The sequence below is a fragment of the Anneissia japonica genome, unplaced genomic scaffold, assembly GCF_011630105.1.
Source record: "Anneissia japonica isolate Jap-2015-1 unplaced genomic scaffold, ASM1163010v1 scaffold287726_len2788222_cov184, whole genome shotgun sequence".
NCBI classification, from domain to species: domain Eukaryota; kingdom Metazoa; phylum Echinodermata; class Crinoidea; order Comatulida; family Comatulidae; genus Anneissia; species Anneissia japonica.
In genome coordinates, this window is record NW_022705125.1 from 1,476,670 (window position 1) to 1,485,339 (window position 8,670).

An 8,670-nucleotide genomic window follows, 5' to 3' on the forward strand; every position below is an offset into this window, starting at 1 on the left:
GGACATAATAATACATCGTGTAGCATAGCTCTCAATGCAGTCCTATAAATAAATGAATAAATTGTGTAATAAAAATAATGCATCTGGCGGGATTCGAACCTGCGACCTCTCGCTGTCAAGGCGAGTGTCAATAACCATTAGACCACGGAGGCTATATGGTTGAACAGATTCAAATACCACCAGATATACTCATTACACAATAGGTACGGCTGGAAACAAATAGTTGCATATAATATAAACCAAGATAACCGTTAACACTGTTAAATTATATATAAATTATCAAAGAAAGGTAAATACAGTGTTCGAATAAAGGACATAATAATACATCGTGTAGCATAGCTCGCAACGAATGTAGTCCTGTAAATGAATAAAGAAATGTAATATGTGTAATAAAACACCTCTGGTGGGAATCGACAAGTCTAATTAGCTTCTATTTAGCCTCCTCCACACATTAAAATTATTTGACGATTTATTATAACTTTGTTTTGCAATATTTTGAATTGTGGAAATGAATATTGAACATGAACAATCAATCAACCAATCAATCAACCAACTACAATCAATCAATAATTCAATAAACCATGGAGTCAATCATTAAAGTCACGGTCAGTAATATATTTTCTATAGCAAATGAGTACAGTAATTCCATCATAACCACTACTGAAATCAATAATAAACCAATCAATGAACAATAGATCGATCAGCCGTCAGTTAGTCAATCAGTTACTCAATTAATCTTTCTATCTATCTGTCCATTAATCTATTTAGCAATCAACTTTCTAAGCAATCAATTGATCAATAGACCTCAATCAAACTTAACAACTGACTAATCAGAACAGCGATAGGAATACGCGCGCGTCTCACAAACACAAAGGTCCCACAGGCGGACGTGGTTCGCGTATGTTTTAACACTGTCGTCTTGTGGGACCTAAGCAATACTATCCAAAGGACGGAATGGTCCATTGATCGATGTGTGTACGAAAGCTGCGTCTTTAAATGTTCACACTAACCTTAATTCTATTAGGCATACTTATCATTATCATTATTTTTCCATGTCTTTTTTCTTTGCATAGGTGGTCCTTTGGAGTTCTCTTGTACGAGATCGTAACGTTCGGCTCACCCCCTTATCCAAATATCGCACTCAGCGGACTTATTGAAAAAATCAAGAACGGATATCGTATGTCAAAGCCAGACGGGTGTACGGATGAAGTGTAAGACTGTCATTTACACTTTTCTTGTAAAAATAATTAAAAATAGGTGATATTATTAATATTTTCACGATTTTAATGTCGAAGAACATGTGCTTAATGTCATTGTAACTACATACAAGTACAATAGGCGCTTAAAAATGTAACTGCTAACTGCTAGTTGCTGCTAGCCAAGTGCAGAGTGGATGTTTACATATCATTCTCAAAAAGCTGAGAACGAAACCCTTCAAAATGACAAACAATCACTCACATTCACTCAACATCATTCAGTTTATATACAAGTTTGGCATGTTTATATCCTCTTCTACACAAATTAATGCGACCTTATTTGGCATTTGGTTGAACAGTGCACCTTTAAAAAAAAACCAAGATTTTATTAATTGATAAATTGTGTCATTTATATACGGTTTGTAAAACAATGTCCCATAAAATAGAAGGTAGGTGGTCCCAAATCCAAGAATCCGAGATTCCCAAGCAAACCCTTTTTTCTGCACCATGTGTAAGCTATATAGGGCCTACTATACTAAACCGTAAGCTATATATATATATATACTACCTATACTAGCATAAACAAAAATAAACAATTGTCTCCATAATTACAGTACTAATCAGCTACTAGTAATCATCATTGTCATTTATATACGGTTGGTTAAACAGGTCCCATAAAATAGAAGGTAGGTGGTCCCAAATCCAAGAATCCGAGATTCCCCAGCAAAAACCTTTTTTCCTGCACTATATGTAGCGTAAGCCTAAGCTATATACTAAACCGTAAGTTGTATATAATTATACTATCTATACTAGCATAAACAAAATTTATTTTAGGGTTTAGTTTAACAATTAATTCGATGATTAATAATTCCGATTACAATAATAACGATTAAGAACTATTGTAATCGTTATTATTACAATTGTAATTGTAATAATAACGATTACAATAGTTTGGTTGTTGTAACGATGGTTGTTGTAATGATCTGTTCAAATTAGCCCACACACAATTATTAAATTTTCTTTCCATAGTCCTACCTTATCATTTCATAGCGTGTTACTTTTCCTTCTCAACTCCTTACCCTTTCATTTTTCTTTGCCTTTTGTTTCTATCCTCATTTTTTCTTTCATGAGTCTTTTGTGATATTTCGTTATCCAGTGGCGGTTTCCGTACCCACACCCCCGCCCCCTCCCCCACGCACCCCATTTTTTTCAAAATAAATTGAGAAAAAAAGAAAATTCTACTCAAATCGTGTGTCTAAGCGTGCCATTTCCGGTCATTTAGAGGTGCCAAACCAAAATCATAAATTGTCTTACCTCAGCCCCAACAATGGTGGGGCTGAGTTATTATTCCTGGATCCGCCACTGTTATCTTATCTTCCTACTCCTTTCATAGTTTTCTTTTCTTTCCTTTTCATTTCTTATATTTCCTTGTTTGTCTTAATTTTTTCCTCTTATATACTCCCTTACCTTTCATTTCATTTTCCTTTCTTATGCTTCCTTATTATTCTTTTCCTTTTTTTTCCATGAGTACATGTGTAAATGCCTTTAAATAAATTATAGTAGCTTATATTAGATTCGGGTTTTAAAACACAGCGGCGTGCATCTAATTAAGTATACATTACACAGTACACACAGTATGCTATTGAGACTGCCCAGGCACATAGCCTATTTTTGTTCATGCTCATTCGGCACTGAACTATTGTAATAAAAAATGAACGGTAAGCAAATCTCATGAGAAATAATAATAAGGAAGTCAATCGTTATGCCTATATGGATGTGTATAGTAGTACAGTTTATATTACAAATGAGCCATGATTTAATTACTTAATGCTCGTGTTTGTAGTAAAATGATATTAATGACATTACCACTCTTAAGAGTTTGATGAACTCCATTGAAAAGATACGCATAGGCCTACCTAAACATGAACATCTTTGAAATAAAATACATAGGCCTAGGTCTATTACATCTCTACGTTATGTGGAATTGTATCATCACAGATTGATTATTATTACCGGTACTATTATTATTATTATTATTATTATTATTATTATTATTATTATTATTGTTGTTTTATTTTTGTTTTTGTTGTTGGTGGTGTTGTTTTCATTATTACTATCAACAACTTGTAAACTCACTTTAAGCACAGCTGGATATAGCAGAGTAGTTCCATATGTCTCATTGTAAATTTATTAGCTGAAAATTAATATTAACATTTACAATCCAGCATTGTTTAATATTATAAATAATTACTGCATGAACTGTGGTCTTGCAAACGGCGAATTTTAATAAGTCATCTTTCTTTCTTTTTTTTTTTTGTGCGATCATGCATTATGTCGACTGTGGAGTACCGTACTGTATCTAAGATTCAGTATCAATTATAATTTGAGTCGACGGCATTCATTATCGTTATGATGATCTAATTTTATCTGTACTTATCGTAAAGTTTTTTTGCAAGACGATAGGCCTATTCCTTAAAATTTATATAGTTAAGTCACTATAACAACCCCCTTCTAGTTAAAGGGAAATTAATCATGTCATACCTACCTATAATTTTGAATTCGAATCTAATATAAGTCTTTATTATCAAAAGGCATATACACAGATACTCATTTAAAGGTAATTTATACATACATATTATAGATTTAACAAAATTTAATTGAACACCTTAAAAACTAATCCTCTTGATTTTTTGTTTTATGTTTTACTTTTTTTTTTCTTTGCGATGTTGGTCTTCAGCTTAAGCTTATTTAAGAAGGAGGCTTATTATTAGCCACTAGTCAATCGACTATGTGGCTATCTTGCCTCCCCGGGTTGTGTACCGAACTTTCATAATAAATAAATAAAAAGTGTCGATTCAAATTAATCTCTCCAGGAATGTGTGCTGCATAGATCACGCTATAAACTTATGAGATTGATTGGTGACCTATTAAAAAATTATTATGTATTAGGCCTATAAATATAGGAAATGTTTAAACAACACTGTAAAAACAGCGTGGAGGATTTATATGCAAAGCTCCACGCAGTGCTGTCCCGTCTTTGGTGACACGTTTAAAAACTAAACGTGTTTAGGCCCATTTAGGCTAATTGTGTTTAGGTTTCTGACGTGTTTTATCATTAGATGTGCTTAGGTATTTGCATCATGATGTCAAATACCTAAGCACATTTAATTCTAAACACGTCAAGATCCTAAACACGTTTAGCTTGTAAACGTGTCACCAAACACGAGGCGACATTGCGTGGATCTTTGCTTATCGTCCACGCTTTTTTCACAATGAAGTTTACAGCTTTGTGCACACTATCAAATTATCTTTGACAAAAAAACGTTCGTGTGTCCATGTATAGTCATGTTGTGCCTATATATAGTCATGTTGTGCCTATATATGGTCATGATGTGATGTCATCATTACCATAATTTAGGCATGTCACATGTTTTGTCATATAATAGTTTATAATCTGGATTTTTTTTTCCACCCAGCTACGCAGTGATGACGAAGTGTTGGCAGGCTATTCCATCTCAAAGACCAACTTTTTCCGAAATATATTCGACATTTGACATAATGTTACAGAAAGAAACCTCGGACTTTTACTACGTAGGCCTAGACAGCAGTGAACCAACACTTTGATAATTGTTCCACGTGATTTCATTATTAATATTGGTGAGGTTTATGACTTTTTGCGACAAATCATCCTGAGCCACCCTTGCTGTGACTGGCTGTAGTAAGACTGATTAATTTATGGCCTAATGTACTTGTAAGTTGTAGTAACGATAATAACAGAGGACTGACTCTATGAAGCTTTCGATTTGCGCGATATGACGTGAGCGTAGAACAAATTCACTCATCCGTGACCGTCAAACGTTGTAACATGCGCTTATAACTGTCTGTGACGTCATAAAATTCCATCTCTTACCGTCGTCGAGAAATTGAAAGTCCCCTAGTGTAATCTCTAGGACTAGCCTCAAGAAACTTACTTCACAGGTAAAATTTCACGGTGCTTTCTGTTTAGTATTAAACTATTGTATCAATGCGATGTATGTAATTTGCATAATGTTCATATAATAATTTTTAATCAGTAGTACTGTAATACGAAGTAGGATTTTACGTTGTAGTACGCTGAGAATATAGAACATATATTGCAAATCAATCGTTTCTTGATTTTTTAAAATACTAAGACATATGCCAATATTACAGCTCTTTTTAGAATATTCGAACCTTATCCGTGTCAATTATAATAATAATCTTAGTGCTGTACTGTACCTTCATTATACAAGGTATTGTGTTGTATAATGAGATTGTAATCAGGGGAATACATAGCCTACGAGATTAATGGATAAGCGTCTTTTTGACGTTTTGAAAATTAATGGTGTTGCATCGTGGGAATACTGTTGCAAAGTGGAAGTTCTTTCTTCTTTTTTTCCCGTAATTTCTGGAATTACTGCTTAAAACGTCAATGCGATTATTGTATTTAGTTCGATGGATATACCGGATCATGTTAAATGTTTAATAATCACACACTCTCTAATGTCTTAATAAATAATTATGACATTTGAAATTATAATTTAGGTTTTATTTAATAGCAGCTGAACGCCATTGTGTCAAGTTGGTAAGCAATTAAAGAATATAATACCTCTTTGTTGATACAGTCACTTAATAAAAGCGTATTGTCAGCGTTTATATGTAAGTAGCGATATGACACATATAGCCTATTTTCCCAGCCTACAGAGTAATACAGTATATAAGTGCTTATTGTTAAGAGAATGACAACCCATCACAATTATGCATTTTAATGTCAAATGAATCCATTTTAGTCATGGTGGGTGGTAATAAGTCGATGAGTATAACATAAGTGGAAAAATGCCAATTGAGTAATTTCTTTTCCTTTACTCATTCAAAGTAACGGGTTAGTTTATTGGACGCTCATTATGGCACATGCGTATTCTGCCCGTCCTTATTGGTCAGATGTTGAGATGCATTAATCTATTAGTCGAGCATCACCGATGGAGGCGACGCAACTACGCGACAGGGTGATGCATGGTATATGATTGTATTATAAATAAGTTCTATTTTTTGGACCAAGGACGCGTGCCACCACATCTAGTGGAAATCGGCTTTCAAAGATAACAACACTGAATGTTAAGAAAAGAAAATGAAAACTTGAATTTCTTACTTTGTCTATTTAAGTAACTTGTTCGCTTTCAATTACAAAATTTAATGATAAAACAAATTGTTATTACTATCAATGAATGTGTAAATAAGCCTATTACTTTCAATTTTTGCACCGACCACCCAAAATTGGTTGATAAAAATATATTTCAGGATTTTAGTAGTAAAAGGTATACATTTCTGTACTATAATAATTATTATTATTATTGTTGTTGTTATTGTAATTATTTCGATGATTTATTATTATTATTATTATTATTATTATTATTGTTGTTGTTGTTGTTGTTGTTGTTGTTGTTGTTGTTGTGTAATTGTGGGAATGTTTTGGGGCAGCGGAACGGTTTAGTTTCCCAACCTCGAGGTCGGTGTTTCAATCCCTCGCAAGACACTTTGTCTGCATCGCTTCTCTTCGCCAGGAGTGTAAGTGGGTACCGTACCTGGTAGGGTTAAATGCCAACATGCTCTGATGTCGCTGCTGCAACGTTAATTGAATACTCCCCATGAGCTTGAGTTTGTGTTCCATAGGCGTTTAATCCAGTGACCGGGGTAATGATGTGAAGTGCATAAAGGGTTTAACAATATGCGCATATAAGTCTGCCATCATCATCATCATCATCATCATAATCATCATCATCATCATCATCATCATCATCATCATCATTATTATTATTGTTATTATTGTTATTATTCAATTCAATTCAATTTAAAGTTTATTTCCACATCATCAATACAAAATACATAGACGGAGGAATACATAAGGGAAAAAAAACAATAATTGATAAGAATTTAAGCTCATCAGAACATTTGAATAAAGTGGAAAAAGGGTCGCCACAGCAAGCAAGCTTTATAACGGGCGCCCATTGATTATAAAATAAAATTAACAACTATATCACAAAAAAATAAATTTTATAAATAAAGTAACAAGTCAATAGTCATTGACAATTCTGAAGAAAAGTTAAATATGATTACATACAGCACAATTATTTATACATAGGTTTGCATTACACTTATAGTTTTCATAGTAATGGTTATTATTATTATTGTTATTATTATCATTATTATTATTATTATTATTATTATTATTAAAGTGATTAATAATATTATTATTATTATTACTTCGGCGAAAATCTATTTCATGCGATCTGATTAAAATTGGATTAATCATTCCTTCTGTTTTGTATTAGTGATTCAATGTTTTGATTGAATTTTTTAAGGTATTCTATTTGACATATTTAACTGCAGGTACAGTAATGAATTTAATTATTGTAGTTAAGAGTATGTAAATCAATGAATGCTTAATAGTATCATTAGAAGTAAATTATATATAATTATAGATAATATAATAATAATTATTATATTTTACCATTTTAAAATAAGCTAGACCAATTCCGTGTTATAAATTGAAATTTGTTAACGTGTTTCTATAATGTATGACAAACAGTATGCTGTTTCATTTGTTAATATTAATACATTAATAAATGTTAACGTATACTGTATCTAGGCCTGTAACAATGTGTGTGTAATCAAAAAGGTATTATTATTATTACTTTTTAATACCGCTTTGTAGGTGTTGGCTGAAAATTTCAACACTGAGACCTTTCTCTCTATAAACACTTTTCACGGTGAATATTGAGGGCGCAATCCAATCCTGACCTTTACATTTAAATAATACCCTTTAAAAAGTACACTATGAAATTAGATCATGTTTTTCAAATTAACAAATGAATCATTATACTGTTAGGCCATTGGCATATTTGTATTTTTAATAGTTATGAATAATTATTGATTCCATGTTACTGTAGGTTTCTTTTAAATCGTTTCTAAGCCCATAAACGGAAAATGTGACAGTTTAACCTTTCTTAGCTGGAAATATTTATTGAATTTGAATAGCAGATGATGCGATGATTTTGAAATTAGCATATTTGGCACCAAACAAAATGTAAATTTCGGTTATTCTATCAGATTGAGTATTAGTTGGATGCCCAAAAGACAAGCACAATTTGTCAAAGTCAAGTCTGTATTGTTATTTGCTTCTTCTTGTAATTAGGTAACAGGATAATGTGGATTATGTGTTTAGTAAATGTAAATTAACATAAGCGAACCTGTCAGATATCATTATCATATTATTATACGATTTGATAGATCAATGCGTGAACGCGATCCGTAGTTAACATAGCGCCCTCTAATGATTCGTCGCTCAAAAACTTTCTGGCCGGCTCTAATCTAAAAGGTGTGATAACCAGATCAAGAGAACATAAAGATCGAATTTAATTCCATTTTAAGCTCTGATATGATGGCATCAATATATATA

At 32.5% G+C, this 8,670-nt stretch overlaps 1 long non-coding RNA gene across 1 annotated transcript; it reads left to right on the forward strand.

The window, feature by feature from the left end:
* The first annotated feature begins 1,054 nt into the window (after positions 1 to 1,054).
* Positions 1,055 to 6,433, forward strand: LOC117105308. Its single transcript, XR_004444883.1, has 2 exons — positions 1,055 to 1,211; positions 4,673 to 6,433. It is a non-coding gene; the product is annotated as an uncharacterized LOC117105308 (long non-coding RNA).
* The last annotated feature ends 2,237 nt before the right edge of the window (positions 6,434 to 8,670 follow it).